Below are 19860 nucleotides of genomic sequence, written 5' to 3' on the forward strand. Positions count from 1 at the left end.
ACTCTGGAATACAAGATATAATAAAAACAAGCAAACATAAAATAATGAATAGATGTGCCCATGCCATTACTGTGTTAACTCAGCAATTCACTTTTATAAAACTTTTTCTTCCAGTCTTTCTCTCCTCTGATCAGCGACTCTCTTATACAAAGGTAAAAAATTAGTCAAAGTTCTCCAGGTCAGGAACCTTGACTTTTTTCTGTCTGTGAAGCATCTTGCAAAGTTACGGCTTCTGGAAAATAAAAAAAGCCTATCAGTGACACTTGCATTCTTGTTTATTGAGTTATATTTTCCTCAATATGTTATTGCTTCACGTGAGCATAACAAAAACAATAAAAAGCCAATACAGTGAATAAAGAATTTAAAAGTCTAATTTTTTTTTTAATACTCCAAACATATTCCTGTTTAAGTTTAACCACTTTCTTAAGAAGAATAATACTGAATTTTACTGTTGTAAAGGAAAAAATGTTTCTCTGTATTAATTTATTTTGATGAATGAAAACTTTTTGCAGGTCAATATTTTTAATTGACAGAAAAGGAAAATCGAGATGTTCCTAATCTGAGTGATTTGAAAGCTGGCTGACAGCATTTTACTACAATGTTATAATCCTCTGAAAATGGACATGCTGACAAAACATAAACCAGAGCAGTTTAACTGACATTGCTGTCTAATATATTCATCCATTTATTCATCTGTGCCATGTCTATACTTTTCTATTTAATTTTCTATATTTTTTATTTACTTGGAGCTATGAATTGCTAATTTTGGTGGATAAAAAACTAGTGGAACTTAGAAGGTGATTAAGTAATGCAAATATTCAGAATTTTTATTAGGATGCCAAATACAATAAATAGCAGTCCAGCCTTCTTTGATCTGTGTCTGCAGAGGAGACAGTAAAAAAAATATTCTGCCACTAAGCATTTCAGTTTTCCTATACGGATCTCTAAGAAATCAAATCATACAATAAAAGTCTGAAACTTCTTCTAGTAGCATAATATGCTCCTGTCACCTATTATTAATAAGACAAAATTTAAACTGTAATTTGTGTATACTCTTGTACCTCTTTATTCACACTGATCCTGTTGTCCTTAAGATTTCTGGTAGAGAAACTTGTGCAGTGTTTCTTGCTTTCCAGGTGTTTCTCGGTATATTTCCTTTCTTAAATAAAAAAAAAAAAATCTCCAACTTAATAAACAAAGAATATTAGAGAAGACTGTAACATGCTATCAAGGAGTGGACATTCCTTTGTATTAATATATTATCTGTAACATTATTTCATGAGTAAATATTGTATTACATATGTACAGTATAGAACTTTCAAATGCCTAAATAAGGGCTTCAAATGATAAAGGCATTAGATAATATTATCATTATATAGCAAATATTGTATAAGATTTAATATTGAGTTAATATAAACTTTATATTTGATGTAAAATATTGAATTATTATCATTAGATAATCTATAAATGAGAAGTTAGTCTTAAGGGCTTTTTTTTACTTAGAATGAAGCATGGATGTGTGGAGTAGGATTGCAGTCATAAATTACTTAGTACAATGAGATCCTAGTCCCTGACTGGGATTCCTGGGCTTTTGATAACAGAGGTGGCTGGTAGAAGTTGTTATGAAAAAACTTAAGCATCAACATTGTTGTTATTCTTTCTGATATATACATGCCTTTTTTAAACCTTAGTACACTACTATAAACAGTGTTATCTTAACACTATTTTCTTAATTTTGGTATAACACAACACATTTTTACCTGTGAATTTTAATGAGTATTACATTGATGATGGGAAAAAAAGCTGTGAAGCACATCAGAAAAGTTGTATTGTGAGTCATATGCTGTACTGTAGGTAATTTACTTTCCAATAAGATCACTCACAACTCCACGATGTTCAGGACATGTAGTATCATGCTTTCAATATATAGCATCTTGTTGCAGTAGGGGGATAGAAGATAAGGGTATTTTTCTGGCCTTAAAAGATGCTTCTGTATCGTGAAAATTTATCTGCACTGTGGGAGTTTTTTTGCCTTGAGTGACAAGGTCAAGTGACTAATATCAGTAAAAGCGAAATAGAAGATATATGTTGGACTAAGGAGTCATATGTCATTTCACAGGTCTATGTCAATGTCCCTAACCTGTCTTGTCTCTGCATGAAAACTCCAGCCTGTTCTGTGACATCTCCAGAATATCTAGCCGACTGTGATCAATATGAATAAAGGAAAACTCTTATTGCTTCTCCATGCCCCCCGTACTACCTAAATTTTTCCAACCACTTTGTCAAACAACTCAATACAATCTATCAAGAAGGTCCATAAAACAAGCATGCTCTTCACCTGAGACATCAGTTTCAACCAACAATGTCTAAGGCTCAGAGGTTTTTCTTCATAAGATCACAAAGGTATGGCTCTCCCTAACCATCCACATTTAGCTCCAAAATATTCTCTCACATTCTAACACCTTTTTCTTTGACCATGCCAAATGCAGTCTTTTCTATTAGTATCCTGCTGCAAATAGGATTTTCCAATCCTATCTCTTTGATCAAGTGATTCCTGTTCACTTATTACAATTGGACCTGCATTCCTTTTACCTCATGCTTAAACTGTCTTTACTTTAAAGCCATCAGAGAAAAAAAATGTCATTCTAATTAATATCAGCCCTTTCTTCTATGTTATGTCTTTTCGGTCCATTTTCACCCTTTATCTGCATTTAAGTTGTAAGGCCTTGAATGTAATAATAAACGTAAATTTTGTTCTATCTTACTAAGCTTTTAGCTAATCATGGCTTAATATCTGCGCTGGGGCTGATGATGCTTTCAAAATCCCATAAAGGCTTTAGACCTTGACTTAGGACAAAACAAATGAGAAAAAACAAAAAAAACATACCACGCAGATCTAAGACCACAGGAAAATGTTTCCATTTACTTCTTTCAGTGGGAAGCCTACGACAGAGTAGTAAACAGTTTTCTTTTAAGTTAGTATAAGGGACGCATAGCCAAACCATTCTGGTTAGATATAGATGATCCACACATTTGGAAGTGAAACAGTTTTGTTCTGTTTGGTTTTCTTTTCCATTATTTAGAATCAACAATCATTTGGCCAAGACAGCCTACAAACCAACCATTTATTCAACAAGCTAACTGCATATGGATACTCCCTAGAAATACACAGAGCAGCAGTTCTTTTTTTAGAAATGCCCTTCATCTTCTTTGTTTAGATGTTGAATTCTGGATCAAAACACTCACATGGTGCAGCCCAGCTACATTTGCAAGAAATGATTCTTTACTACATTAAGACTAGTCTCTGTGGATCTGTTTAGTTTCAGAGAAAAATGTTAATCTTTATTCAATAGTCTTAATTTAACACAAAATGGCTTCTAACAGTACTGACTGCATATCAGTTTTATTTTATAAAGGTCTTTGCTTGTTTTCAAAACAGCAGCACTATAGTTGCTTATGTTCACCTTCCTTTTTAAAGCTTTAAAGATGATTAAATAAAACACAGTATATATATGGTACATAATTGTAGCTAGGGATCAGAAACCTTACCGCAAAGACTTCTTTCCTATGTTCAGGGTGTGACATGCTTCTGCTTCTAGTTCTGAAAACTAGAACTGAAAAAGCAGATAAAGCTTTACTAATTTCCAGTCTGAAAAGCTTCAGCAAGTGCACAAAAATAATATTGACTCTGTCACCTTCAACATAATATAATCTTGTGATCCCTATTAAATCCTTAGACTTCATTTACATTGCCAGCATTCTGAGGGTTGGCTTGAGAAAGAATGACCATCATGCATTCTTAGTAATATGATATTGTTCAATTAATGTTGTTTAATTGTTACTTGTTTAAGGTTCTATTACACGGGCTTTCATGAGCAGGAATATTAACTTACAAGTGAGCTTTTTGTAGAGAAGATATAAAAAATTGGCCCTTAAATTTTCCATTCTGTGAGTAGATTTTCTCATCTTCTAACACCTGCCAACAGCAGTGTGCCCTTGCAACAAAGGTGGCCAGTCACATCTTGGGCTGTTTTAACAAGCCTTGTGGGCAGCGAGTCCAGAGAAATGATCCTTCTCCTCTATTTGGCACTTGTGAGACCAAATCTGGAGTGTTGTATCCAGTTTAGGGCTCCCCAGTACGAGAAAGATATTGACGTATTGGAGCAAGTCCAGCAGAGGCCCACCAGGATGGCTGGGGGCTGGAGAACAGGACGTATGCAGAGTGACTGAGAGAACTTCTCCATTCTACAGGGGAAGGTGAAGGGGGAATCTTACTGCTGTCTGTAACAACCTGATCAGAGGATACACAGAAGGTGGAGTTAGACTCTTTTTGAAAGTGCACAGTGAATGGACATGAGACAATGGCCACAAGTCTGAACATGGGAAAAACAGATTAGATACAAGGATTTTTCTATTGTACCATGATGGGGGACAAACACTGGAACAGGTGCTGAGAGAAGCAGTGGGATTTCTGTCCTTGGATGTGTTCAAGATATAACTGGACATGTTTCTGAGCCTTCTGATCAGATTAGCCCTGCTTTGAATTTGCAGGTGGGGGTTGGACTAGATAACCTCTGGAGGTCCTTTCCAACATGAGTTATTCTGTGAATCTGTCATTCTATGAACTACATATCTGACAACTCATTTTTGCTGTGAAACAGCAGTGCTGTGCCTACATCTCTACAGGAACTAAAAGTTTATATCTTCCACCATTTGCTGTCACAGTGCTGTTAGCATATCTGGATTTTTTTTTTTTTACTCTTGTGTAGTGGGTGGGATTCTGAGTTAAATGGATTAAGAGATTACCATTCTACACCGCTGTCTTGATGAATTTATAATTAAATGAGATTATAAAAGCTTCTACCTTCTTCCTTAGACTTTTCAAAACAATAATACTCTTCTTCAAAGACTTTCAAAGGCAGTTTCCAACTCTTTCTTCATATTTTGTTTACTTCTCTTTGAAAGCTCTACAACTGCGTTATTTTCTATTCAAACTTCACTTTGTAGGATTTCATCAAAAAAACAGAGAGCTCTTCCCCATTGTTCATCATCAAGCAAGATAAATGCCAAACATGCTGCCTCAATATTAATGCGTTCAGCAAGACTTGGAGAGTGCTTTCACAAAGCAGGCAAAAAGACATTAAATTAGAAATGCCATTATCCCATATGTTTGTATGTCAAACAATTAAAGCACTGGCAACTGTTGATAAGTAGCAACTGAAATGAACCCTTGCTAATAGTTTTTGCTGGAAGAAAATAAAGACCAAGAAGAACTACATCACAGGTGTATAAAATGTCAGTGTTGGTTGGAAAGTGTACCCAGATTTTGTTTGACTGTGGAAGTCAGGAACCTGGCCAGGCATCTAAGCACTATGGTTAATTTTTAGATTTTGGTGGTGTTTTAAACGACCCCTTTGTTTTGAGCTGTGCTCATATATGCTATATATTCTAAACTACAGTCTATGTAAGTAACTTGCTTTCAAACAGGGTATTACATGCTAGACTGACACAAGCCAAAATTTCTCATTCATATTAGAGAACTCCAACAGATATGGAACTGCACAGTATTTAGATTTCCTTGAGTTAACTACTATGGTTTTTACATCTAACATGGTTGTTTTTTTTTTCCATCAGCACAGATATTGATTCAATCATTCCAGAACTTTTGATAGTGTTTAAAAATTAAATCTTCAGTCATCCTTTTATGCAAAAAACTTTTAAACCAGCTAGTTCACTTAGTTCATTTGGTTATAGTTTAGTTTAGGTGGGTGTTTTTTTTCCTTTTGTTTTTAATCATAATGTTGTCTGTGGAAACATTTTATGCTTTTACCAAAAAGGAAATGCATAATGTTTTCTTACATCCAAAGATGATGTTAACTCACAAGGTAACTTTTTTGAAATTCTTTAAATCCTAGTAAGCACTCTTCTTCTGAGAATTTCATCTAGTTAAATCTTAAATCACAAACTGTTGAGAACCATTAGGTTCTCAGTTGCTCAAAGGCTACCCATTAGCAACAGAGCCAGCATAAAAGGTTATATTTCTTGCTACATAAAAGAAATAAACTCTCAAGTTATTTTTTAAGTAGCAGTGATATTCAGAGACGCGATCCTGTAAGGCATGTGCTTAAAGAATGTGAAATTTAGGTCTCTAGGACTGTGTTTTGCAGTTTCTTTCACTGTTACATTAATTTTGCTTGCCTTTGATACTGTGGAATCACTGAAGCTGACATCAAAGCCATCTTTCTTGTCCCCTCAGGAGACTATACCAAAAACAGGGTATCATACTAGAAGGCAATAAGCATAGGATCAGTGATATATTCCCTGAGACAGTGGAAATATTCTAAATAAATATATGTCTAAAGACAAATACAGGCAATTAAATGAGTGAATTATGCATTTGAACATACGCTTTTCTTCACTAAAATAAATATGCTGTTGATAACTTTCAGGTGTAATTAAAATTTTTTTTCTATGGTATTTTACACCACCTATTCAGAGACATTCCTGGTGAAAGCATTCTCCCTTTGTACTGATCACTGCAGCTCTATAAGTAGTTCTTCACTCTTTACTGTTATTTTTCCTTTTAACTTATCACAGAAAGTTAAAGTTCCATTTAACATGAGGTTTGACATTTGACATTTACTTTTAATTTGTTTTGGAATGAACATTGAAATTTTCAGAATTTTCCAGAAAATGAAAATTAAATGAAAAATATCTTGAACAGCTAATGTTTCATTTTAATTTGACATTAATCATATTATAATATATACCAACTAAAAGTCGAAATGCAGTCATTCTAAGACCCAATATCAACTCATTTCATTCCAAAAATCATAAAAATTCTCTTTTTCTTTGAAACATCTGAGTACGATCAGTACAGTTTTCAATGAGACTGCATTAACCATTTTGCTCCCTAATAGGTGCGCAGAAGTAAGTATACTGGGGCTTAGACCCTATACATACCATGGATGTATTGATCATACTTCCTAGGTATAAAATATTTCAGTCACAGAAGTAAATATTATGTATTAGCACTTAATAGTATTTCTGAGTCATGAAGTACTGGTTGAGTGATATCTAAAAATGCATGCTTAGGACTATTTTCCTATAAAGAACTAACCTCAAAGTAAATAAAAATGCATTTGCAGGAGCTATATACCATGTTGTAACTTTATTGATCAGGCAGTTGGACTAGATTATCATTGCAGGTCCCTTCCAACTGAAATAGTTCTGTTCTATTCTATTCTATTCTATTCTATTCTATTCTATTCTATTCTATTCTGTTCTGTGCTATGCTATGCTATGCTATGCTATGCTATGCTATGCTATGCTATGCTATGCTATGCTATGCTATGCTATGCTATCCTATCTTATCCTATCCTACCCTATCCTATCCTACCCTACCCTATCCTATCCTATCTTAAACTGTTTTGCTTTTTTTTACTGCATCTTACTCAAGAACAAAATTAGTCTTATGAGGACACACTTAGATGTAAAGCCAAATTTACTCATCATTTTGGTTCATTATTGATGAGTGTATGTAAGGTTTTATATTGGCTGAATGTTGAAATATGCACTGATCCTATTGGAGTGCATATATAAGAGGAAAAGCGCTACTCTGTTCTTATACTCCTATACATATACTACCAACTGCAGTCAAAGATGGAACACTGAGGTAGTGTAATTCAGCATTTCTACTTTTTAGCTTTGTTCCAGTTCCATTAAGCTTGCAAAAGCTACTCAAATGGCATTACAGGGCTATTTAATTATAGGCTGTGAAAAATTATTTGGCAGTCAATAATTTAATGGCAGAATGATATTAAGGTATTATAAGGTATAGTCTTCCTTCTGTGAGACAGCAGGGGAGCACTGCAAGCATGGAGAAAACCATCAGAAAGATAATAAATGAAGGCATTTGTGTATATTACAGAAGGCCAGGGACAGAATTAAACAACAGAAAAAGTATTTGTGTTCACAGATCATTATTTTTAAGATATGTGGAAAAAAGCCATTGTCATTTCTGTTCTATTTTATCAGTGATTTCTGTGGTAAAAAAAAAAAAAAAGAGAGAGAGTTATATAATACAATAGTAAATTTTTCTTGGATAATACAATAGGAACTTTTTTTTTTTTTAATATGAAGGCTAATTTCTGCCAGTGATCATCGCTAGCAACACTAATAGAAGTTGCTTCTCTCTCCTCCTTCAGAGGTATTCTTGGAGTTCATATAACTAGTTGTGTCCTAAGGGAATGATCTGAATGACCTCTATGAATTACATGAAAATAAATGTATCTAACTCTTGATTACTCTTCCTGCTATGTATTTAGTCTTTATTTAATTAGGTAACTCCTGGCTATCTTTTTAAAATTATTTTGTATGTATTGGAGGGGAAAAAGCTCTCAATATTTTTCCTGTGTTGATGGATTTTGGAATGCACTTCTGACTAGCAAAATTTTTATTTATGGTACTTGATTCTTCAATGTCCTTGAGATACCTATGTAGTGTCAGAACAGCAGCAACATGTTTCTTCAGTTCAAAGAAACTAACACATTCCTGCAAATGCTCTCTAAATGATATAGAGGCTTTTACTGCTTGCTAGCATGTTCAAGGTTCATCAATGCCATATTATGCCTTTAGGATTGCAATAATACTGCCCTTAGCTTGTTTTTGAACCAGCCTAAGTTTTCTCTTTCTCATATCTCTTTATAGCTTTAAGGATTAGGGCTATGTTAAATTATTTAGATGCAGTATTCATCAAAGAGGTAGCTGAGCTTTTTACACAGTTATTCAGACAACTACCTGACAAAGACAATTTGTTGACAGCGTTCAGTTTTAATTCAGTCTCAGCTGAGTGTTACCTTTTAAAGCCAAATATTAGGATAATGAGTCAGGAAAAAAGAAAAAAAATCTTGTACTAAACAAAAGAAATATTGAAAAAAATGGAAGATAAAAACTAGATATATATTGGCATCAATTTCAATTCTTCACTGATGTTTAACTTCATTATCCATTTAATTCATTATTAGGAATCACAAATTGTATTAAAATAACCACCTCTTCTCTTATTTGCTCCCAATATTTATGACTCACTGAGTACGGAAACACATATGCTAATAAAATTTGTTGCAACAATTAATTCTGATATTGGGAACATTTGAAAAAAATATTGAGATCTGTATGCCTTCATTTATGTGCACAACTCTTCTGGTTTACAGAATACACTTGTTTCTTTGAAAACTTGGCTATATTACCATCACAAATGAAGGCACACAGCTTCATGTGCTTTTAAATTCTGCATGTAAAAGTATTTCAAGTGTTGCAACTGGATTGTACCCACTTGAAAGTCACTTTCCCCTCCAGAAAATGTGTCTAGAGTTACTATAACATATTATGTCAACAAAGTTACTCACCATATTGTAATTAAATTGATAGGGGGATGCTTAGATCAATTAAATACAGTGCATTATAAATAGATACCAAGCTTATAGGAGCAGTTTATTTTTCACAGCAGCTTTGTTACAGGTTCACCAATGTCCTCTTCCTATTTTCTGGACACTCTAGTTATGAAGAGGTCTGCTAGGAAGCTTAAGCTTTAGAATCTCCAAAATTCTGGCCCCACTTTTCAGAGGCCAAAGTTATAGACTAAAGAAAAAACATTCCTTCAAAAAGGCTTCCACTGGATAATACTGTATTACCATCTGGGGAGGCCTGGAGGCAGAGTGGGAAAGAACTTTATTTCCAGTAGGAAACTTGATGAGACAGACTGCTCTTTTCTGCCTCTCAGCAAAGTTGAATGTAAAGAGCAAGTTTTCTAGTCCTTCCTTCTATTTTCAGTCCATTACTTTCTCAAACAAAATCTGAAACAATGCCAAGGGAATGGAAATAAGGACCAAAGTGTCTTAGTCTTGCAGTGAGTTCTCTGCCCTTTAAGGTACACAAAGGAGCATCCCTTCCTGCTTGTTTTGATTTTGGCATCATTAATTTTAAATTCCTGCCTGCACACTGGCCCACTGGTAAATATCATGGCAAATATGTATATTCTATTACTTTTCATTTACATTATCATTAAGAAATTTTGTTTTAATTGTGTTTCAGTAGCAAGAAAGAACTATACTTCATTATAAAAAAAAAAAAAAACCCACAACTGCCATCTGGACCAAATATAGACCTATAATTTTAATTGTCAAGAAACTGAAGTTTAAAAACACAAAAGAAAAAAAAGTCAGATCTCAAAGAATGTTCTAGATTCTACAAAAAGTGGATAGACATATAAAATAAGTTAATACCAGAACAGTTTTCTTTTTAGTTCTTCTTGCTACTGGACTATCACTGAAGTGGGTTAAAAATCAGCTGATAATATAAACTTTTGCAATGCACTTCTTTATCTACCTTGATGTTAAGGGTTCTTCTATAACGCCTTTAAAGCCTTTAGTGTTTTGTTTTGGGAGAATAAACAGCTGTCAACTGTAAGTGAGATAAGTTCTCCTAGCAGTTATTTTGTCTCTCCCTAGTGGTCTACTGGCTGCAGGTCTTTAAGTTTGTTGTCCTCTAGAGACTTAGATTTGAAGTGAAAAAAGATGAAATTTAACTGAAATAAAAACTGATATCAACTTTTAGATGAATAAGTAATGACAGAGATGTAATATTAATAGTGTTTATCCATGTTTCTGATTTTGTCTTCCTGATACATTGTTAAGTAAAAAAAGGAGGAAAAAAAGGAAAAAAAAGCATGGACATGGAACCGATGTATGTGAGTTTTGCAGTTGCAATAGTTCACAAGCAGGCTGTTTTATTCCAGAAACCCATATTAAATTACATTCTCAGAATGGCTTATTACTTTTGGTTGTTCTTTGGTGTGTAAAGTGACAAAACACCTTTACCTGGATTTACTTTTTAGACTTTTTAGGATCTGTGAACACTCACCTAAAGGAAACAGATTACAGACAGAGAAGGAAATAATATTTGGTCTTGACCTTTATTCTGCAGGAAGGAGATCGTGCTTCTGTACAGATTTAGACCAGTAGTCCTTTATATTGCATCACTGTGCCCCAACCCACATTTTATTTAAAGTAAGGTAATGTAATTAGTCTAAATCTATCAATCATTGGAAAACAGCAATTTAATTCTTCATAATCACTTGATTCTGTGATGTGGGAATCCCAAGTAATTTTGATTGTAGGATGAGATGTTTTGACTGTTTCAAATCTAAGCATACTTGTCCTAGGCTAGGTTCTGATCCTGATTATGCTCCTACAAGCACAGAAGTAGCTTCATAGGAGCTTATAACTTATAATGCCATAACTGAGACACAGTCTCCTCCAGTGTCCTTTGTCATGTGTGTTTACCAACATCCCTGTTAGTGTCAATTGTGTTTTCATTGTTCCTTGTCTCATTTTCTTTTTTCTGATAGTCTAGCATTGACTCCTGATCCCTTGGCTCAGATCCCATCTCTATTAAGCCTTGTCCACTTGAGTGCAACGTACTTGTACCTGTTTCTGGCAGACATTCAAATATCTCATTAGTTTTCTGAAGATGTATTCCACTCATACTAAAAGACTTTTATACCTTATAGTCATGGCATTTTGTGATCTGGGTATGGCTTCCTTCTCATCTGTACATTATATTTTAGTTCCTAGATGAAAGTTTACTTCCAGAAACAGTATTTTATCCCATTATTAAATTAATCTATGAACTTTTCTTTTTATAATACGAGGCTCCTTTGTTGGTCTGCTCTTTATTGGAGTAATTATTTTGCATTTGATTAACAGCTTGGCAGGAGAGAATAGACATTTTAGCTCTTGTATATGGAAAACTATTACAAACAAATACGGAAGGAGGCAGTGATATTGCTGTTTTATGAATGGTCTTTTTGCTTTGCTTGCATACACAGCTTTTGCTTTCCCTGTTAAACTGTCTTTATCTCAGTCCATAAGTCTTCTCTTCTTCCAGCTGTTTTCTCCCCATTCCATGGAAGAGAGGAGTGAACAAGACACAGGGTGGGTTTCAGCTGCTGGCTGGGGTTAACTTACCACAACTATTTATCCTAACCTACTCGTTTTTGAAACTGGTGTTAGAAATATGAAGAGATATTTCCATGATTTTTTCTAGAAGAGTTAAAAATATTTTGTCATCCCTATCTTTTCTCTCTGATGCTAGAAACAAACTATTCCTAACAAAGATGCAATTCAGCTTTCATGATCCCTGGCTAAATTGTTGTTTAGCACTGGATTGGGATGGGGTGGTGAGGTGTGAGAGAGATGGTGCAGGATTCTTTCTGGATCTCAGTAAGAAAGGCCTGACGACAAATAGCTTAATGGTGGCGGTGTGTGAAAACACTTGGGAATTGCTTTCTCACTAATATGTGGATTACTGTGCTGTAGGAAGCGGCAGGGGTACACATTAAGCCAAAGCACCTACATCTCCCACAGGAATATGCAATCAGGGAACCTGCACTCACAGGTGAGGGCATGAACTGGTAACTCACCTAGCCATTTCAGGAGCTGTGCCTATAACGCTGTGTGTGAGTGGGGAGAGGGATTAGAACTTTCGTCTGTTTATTAAACTTTGTAAGTGGCTAATATCATGGGTTATCTGTTGCATTATTGGTATTGATCCTGATGTATAATTCACTCATTGGTGGTTAATAACAACAATAAATCAATGAACTACTTTGACTGTGATTTGGTTTAAACTATATGAACTGGGCAGTTTTTAACTATGGCAGTTCACTCTAGAAAGCTCTCAGATTTGGGTACAAAGTCTTCATGAGTACCATTTCTTTGTTTTATCCTACTTTTTACATATTGGATTTTGGTTAGTTCTTCTCTTTAGCATTTCTTTCAGTTCTGTATAGCATGCTCCAGTATCTTGAACCAAAGAATCCAATTGGACATTATTCAAATATAAAATGTATACACTATTTGAGTAAATATAAAATGAACCCTCGTGTATTTGTCATCCTTTTCAAAGAAGCCAAGGGTGTGAGATTTCCTGTCAGCTACCTTCTACCAACCCCACAGAGTTTGTTTTACTGATGCTGGTGCTTAGTAACAATGGCAAGTACTTCTCTTTCTTCCACTGTACACAAGGTACTAGCTTAATGATGTCTAATGCCTCCAATGCCCTAGATGACACAAAGTTTTCCTATTTAGCAGTCTTTTTAATTCTGTCATAATCAAGATGTTAAAATTACTATCATCTATGCTATACAAAATAATGCACTGGATGTGGTCAGCTGACTAAGTATAAGGGGGGGGTTAGCAGTTAGCTAACAGTTACTGAAAAAATCTCGCTTAATTTAGTGAATATATGCATGGTAAATTTTTGTGCTCACTTTAAGAACTACTTATTAAATTAAAGCATAAAAAACAAAAAAAAGAAAAAAAGGGGATGTAATAAGGAGAGAATTAAAAAGAAACTTGACGTAAAGTCAGCAAAACACAAGTATCACATCCAGGCAGAATCCACTACTGGAGGTGGTGATACCAGCTGTGATCCCACCTATGGCTGGGTCTGCTCAGTGCAGCCGTGAGCCAGATCAGTGCTGCCAGATGAGATCCTGATGTTGCAGGCGATGGTGAGAGTAGTAGACACAATTTTCCTTTCCACTTTCGTTATCTCCAGTATTTTATTTTTCCTTTGCATCTCTCTCTGAAGGAATCAAAAGAGATTAAGGTTCAAGTCTTGCCATTATTTTATCCCTCATTTAGGCCTCCTTCTCTATGGATTTGTTTCAGTCCATTGATTTCCAATTCTATTCTCCTTTGCTAGCAACAGATGATCATAATGCAGTCCTTTGTGACGCCAGTGCAATTTTTTGTATGAAAGAATCCAGACTTTTGGTCCTTCATTTCAGAAATGAATTTATACAAAAGGATGAAATTTGCCAAAGTCTTAAAAGTACAGGCCATGATTCAAATGGTTCCTAAGCAACTTAGACATGTTTCAAAATGTTACCCACAGTAATTAAGTTAGAAGGGATCTGGCATATACTGAGCATATTTGGCTGACACTATTTTAATTGGTTAAGATTAATGGACACAATCCTGTATTAAAAAAGGAAAGTTTGAGTAATGGAATAAAGGGCAATATATAAAGAGTATTGCTACCTGGTGATGAATGGCCTAATGACATTTTTTTTTGCATTTACAAAGAAAGATTTTACTTATGTGGTTTTCTTTTCCTCTTTTGTGATTGAATCATACTCAAAAAAGATCCAGCCATTAATATTTTTCATGACCTAGCTCCTCTGGCTGACTTCTAGGTGATGTATGAGTACATTTATCGAAGTACAGAAAATAATTCTTGTGCTGTTCTTTAATATTCCAAACATCTTGTGAACTGGGTAATGCCAATTGACAACAAGGCCCAGATCTGTAAAGTTAGATCTTCTGTCTGCTGACTTGGTATTTTGTAAAATTTGATGTAATTTCTCCTACTTTCCTGTCTTAGTCATCTAATATGATATTTGCAAATGGCTAAATGACTTTGAAGTAATTGAAATATAAATTAAGACAAGTACTATCTCTGATGGGGAGAACCAGAGGGCTACTGGGTAAGTGGGGTTTTTTGTGTTTAGAGCTGTATCAGTCAGCTCTTCTGGACAGACTAAGTTTCGAGATTAGTGTAGATGGCACTAAACATATCAAGGTGATAGAAGTTAGTTAGGGAAATAGGTTCATTCATTTGTAATCCAGCTGTATCAACTTCTGCATTAAAATGATAATTTACATAATTTGCAGTTTGGTAATTTAATGTTTTAAGTGAGTCATATTTCAATTAGTCTGAAGTCAGTCTACCAAACTGTAACAAAATTTATGCCAAGTTTAAGTGTGATTACAGAATAGCTACAGTGCATTGCTTATCTCTTTAAAAAATATTACATATAAGGACACATACAAATTAATGTTAAAATAACTGTCAAGATGCCTGCCTGCTACTTTAAATGTCCTAAAATGCTTAGAAGCTTTCAGGCTATGCCTATATGAGAAAGTATAGTGGCACAAAAGGAGTGGATCTGTAGTGTGCAATGGTTGGCATTAAGATGATGTTTGCAATTTATCTGTCTTGGGAGGGTTTACTATGGACCAGATATAGTCTCATTCAATGGGACTCCACCCATTAGCAAGCTGATTGCAAGAACCGTGATCCTAGGTTGCCTCTTCTGGCAAAGTAGAGATCATCAGGAGATTCACTGCGAAACCACACTGAGATCTGAGCTAGAGCTCTCCTGCAGCAGCACCCTTGAGGTCTCAATAACCTCATGAGTACATGAGCACTTTACGAGCCAGTTAACCAAGTTTCTAGAGCCTAGAGACCTCTGTTCAGGCTTTCCCTAGCAGATATTTTTCCAGCTATATTGGGAAAGCCACAAATACTGGTAGAGAACAGAGAAAGATGCTAGAGATCCCTGAATGCCTCACAGGCCCTGTCAGATACCACTCTAAAATATAAAAGATCTTATCCAGCATACAAGACTCTGCTGTCCTCGTATGCTTTTGCAAAATCTGCTTGATTTTATAGCTATCACTGGGAGTTTGGGGAGTCATACCATTGAAAATACTGCCAAGTTTTTAATTGTGTTCATTATAATATTCTGTCTTCAGCTATGCAAAACTCCCAGGAGTCAGCCATACTTTAGCAAAAGTTGGCTGGCATATGCTTGCTTTTAAGTACAAGTGGATACTAGTGGAATTACCTGTATATCTGATACACATGTGTTTAAGGACCTTTCTACTTTGGAAATTCAGGGGTTTTAGAATAATTTTTATGGAAATAAAATATAGTGACACTTACCTGGTTTTATCTGTATTTACAAGAGGTTTTCAAAATTAATGCTTTGAAATATGCCTTAACTGTGCTAATATAAAAATTAAACTTTCCATATGATTAATATGACATTTTTAGCAATCAAATAACCACTCTGTTTGTGATTAGACTATAATTTAGATATTTACATGTGTCCTTTCTTGTCTGAGAGTTACGGAATTTATGTTTGGATAGCTAATCTACACAGTTCAAAACAAAGAGTTTCATTAAAAATGAGAGAAAGTGACTGAAATATTGCATAAATTGTTTTTTTCTCATCAAAGCAATACATGAATGAATTATTTTTCTGTGACTTGAGACCTGAAAGTCACTTCGCATCCAATTGTTCTTAGTATAGTTTAAGACAAATCAATGGTCTGCAGCAATGAATCTCAGTCTAATAAAATATGCGTGTATGTGTGTGTGTCTGTGTGTCTGTGTGTAAGTAAACTTTTCCACCCTGGAAATAACAATAAATGTTCAAAATACAGCTATTGCCAGCAGTTATTATTCAGTAGCCTAAAGTACAAAGTTCTCAGAAAAATTATGCAGGCACTCAGCTCTTCATTGTTTCTCTTAAACCAGCTCACGGCAGAATTTTAAATAACTAAAGGCAATTTTCTGAAATCACTGTCTGGAAGGTGAGGTGAGAGTAAGGGCAGTACACATATAACAAGTTAGCAGATATTTCCAGGTTTCCTTTCACAACATAATAATAGTAATTTATACCAGGCAGAATGAGTTTTAATTGAACATCTTTCAAGCTGCAGTACATGGAGTAGTTTGGATTAATGTTAGCAAATGTGGAGAGCTTAATGCTCAGTTTCAGAGCATGCAATAACTTTCTGTTTTATCAACATGCCAGACTGGAGCTTAAAGCATATTTGGCATATTTACATATTCATACTACACTGTTACTGTGCAGATTCTGCAGTGTCACATTGGGACTACATGGTGAGGAAATGTAAAAGCAAGTTAGCATTAATTCAGAAACTCCAATATTTTCCCAATTGTCTTTATTTATGGATGGCTTCTTAGGCCAACAGTTTGCACAATAACTAATCAAACTAATTTGTTGCCTGCTCAGAATGTAATGTTTTGATTAGAACATTTTAGTTTCAGGTCTATATTTCCCATATATAAACTAAATTGTAGCACAATTTGTAATGACTTGTTTCTGCATGCAGTTCAAGTTGGCAGAATTATGAATGAATACTCTAGAGAGAAAAGAAAAAAAGACTTAGGTTCAATGCTTGCAGTTTTGGAGATACTCACTCTAATAGAGGTACTGAAACCACAGATATCTGAATGGCAAGATACTGCACAGATGCAGCCTATATCTAAACCAACCATATTCCTTCTAGTTCATTTATAAAAGTGGCAGCCTCTCTGTATTGTCATTGAGTCCCAATTTTTTTTTCCAAGGAAATGGCTGTTTCAAGATCCCTGTTGTATTTAGACTTTTTGCTCACGGACTAGGGAATGTTGTGATTTATTTAAATAGTGTGAAAATGCCATCCTTTGATTTGTTTTCAGTGAGCACATAGTGAAACGTATTACTGCTGTGCTTACACTTATTTAAAAGCACAGAGAAAAAGCACACATACGTATGTGTGTGTTTATTTATGGTTGGAGAGATGTGTATATATAGTTCATGGAGTATTTTGAGAAAAAATGAAAAGCCACAAGATTGATACAGTATCTTACCTTCAAAGAAATGTGTTAATTTGAATTGCAATAGGCAAGACTCCTTGATCCTGAGAAGTGCAGTGCATGGGAAAGCAATATGCTGTCTTGCCCTGTTAGTTAGAGCCAAACATATTCTGTTCAGAGGAAGCAGTGTCCCTGGACTGTGGTTTGTCTCCCTTTCACTATGTCAGACAGCTTCCTGCTTCCTTCTTGGTGTAAAGCATGCTAGAAGAATATGTCCCATGGATACCTTCTTAGTGCTGAATGAAACATAAAGGTAGGCACAAATTTGATTAGTATTGATTAATCTGCATTTGAGTAGACAAACATAATTCTCTAGTTCTCTCAGTAATCACATCATTTTTATAGTATTAAACCTACCATTATATATCCTTTTTTTATTATGTGATTTAATGTGAATTCTTCTTGGAAGAATGAATATCCAGTTGTCATTTTAAAGTATTAATTGCAGAGGAACCAAATGCCTTTATTTCAGTCTACAGCTCCTGCTTTTATTTCTTTCAACTATAAAATGTTAAAAGCAGAAAATGTTACTGTTAAGGCTCTTCTGATTTCAAAATTTATGTGACAGTGAATGCAATTAATCCATTTTTTCATTACTTTTCCTGAGAAAATATGCACAGGCATGAACAAGTAACATCTTTGACCTGATAAAATAATATTTTAAACTCAGTTTATAAAACTTTAAAATAATGATTCAGAATTTTAAAAAAATCTATCAAATGGCTTTATTTTTCGTGCTTCTTTAGCTTTGCTCTTAATATAGCATTACAGTAGCTCTGTCAGATTAAGAAAGGTAAATGTAGATGTCTGATTAATTCAAGTTTATTTTGATCATCATGTTACATCAGACCAGAATAACATAACATGAAGTGACAAAATGTAACTTTATCTGAAACTGTGCAATTCACTTACAGCCAGAACTATGAACTTTTGGAATGAAAATCAAATGACTTGAAAGTTCATTATTCCCTTCCCTTCCTCTTCCTTCTGTTCTTTTTTCAAAGGTAAATACAAGTGTGGTGGTGCTATTTGGAAAAACTTTCATGAGAGAACCAAGTCACCTTGGAGAGAAGAGGCTGGACAGAAGAACAAGGGAAAATATAGGACACTACATTGTCATTTGTCAAAAACACCTTGCTCTGTATACTGCAAATGGCTTCCTAAAGATGATTATATTAAGAGTAGCTAAGCTTATCTTTTGGATTTATACTTCTGGTGATTTTTAAACCGTAGAGTTTGATAGCAATGATCATCTGTGGCATTCAAAGCCCATTAATTTTATTGTGGATATACTAAGTGTGTACCAATGACTTACAGAAGGTGACTGTAGCCCAACTTAGGAAGACTGGGTTTTCAATTGTATTTAGATGTCTAACGATGTGCCCTGATTAATTCCACCTTACCAAGGCAAGTAAGTTTGCAATAGTCATGTTACTGAATCTACCATCAACGGAAAGAAAGAGCAGCTGCTAGGTGCCAAGCTGTCCCAAGTCATGACCTGGGTGTCACTCTTTTCCTAACAAGAAGTGATGGAGCCCAGAGTGGTGAGACTCATCACCTGGAGACCTTGGGTAAGCGCCTGGAGTTAAGCAAATTAAGCAAATCCAGATCTGTCTGCATCCTTTGCCACTTAAACACTACTGAATCAGTCTCAGGACTAGTTTCAGTTGTCCAGCCAGGAAAAGTCTGACATGTACATGCCAACACCAGGATCCTCCCATTCTTCCAGAACAGTTTGTAGCCACTTGCAACACTTTCCTTCTTGTTGTCTGTAACTATCTTCATGTATCATTAAGTCTGCGGTATAAGGAAAAGTGTATATATGTATGTGTATTCTTTCCTATCTATCTTCAATTTGCTGCAGTCAATAATATTGACACTAAAATGGACTACAGAGAATTGTTTTGTTTGGTGCTGAGAAAGAGCAGAAACCTGAAAGTAATGGATACCTTTTCACCAGCACACAGAGTAAAGCTATATGAGGTGACTATTCTGTGGTATGTGAAATAATGTATACACCATACTGCTATTCTGGAGGTCATTTCTCAATGGCAACAATTATGGTTGTCCAAGGTAAACATTTTATCCTGCGATATCCGTGGCCTGGACCCGTAACTGAAGCAGGCATAATGTTTGCTCTCTCAATTGTACTTTATAACAGATGATAATATACAATATGTGTTTCAAAGATAAAGTTATTGGTTTAGTAATGAACTGTTCTTAAATCTAATGCATAGCCCTTGCAAAAGACACCAAATAGTTTCTAGGTCAATTTTTTTAAAAATAGGTTTCAGATATGCAGCAGTTTCTTTTGACTGTAGTGGGAGTTACAAAACTAAA

Source organism: Nipponia nippon, unplaced genomic scaffold, assembly GCF_047370975.1.
Source record: "Nipponia nippon isolate SJK-2023a ecotype South Korea unplaced genomic scaffold, ASM4737097v1 scaffold_1, whole genome shotgun sequence".
NCBI lineage: Eukaryota > Metazoa > Chordata > Aves > Pelecaniformes > Threskiornithidae > Nipponia > Nipponia nippon.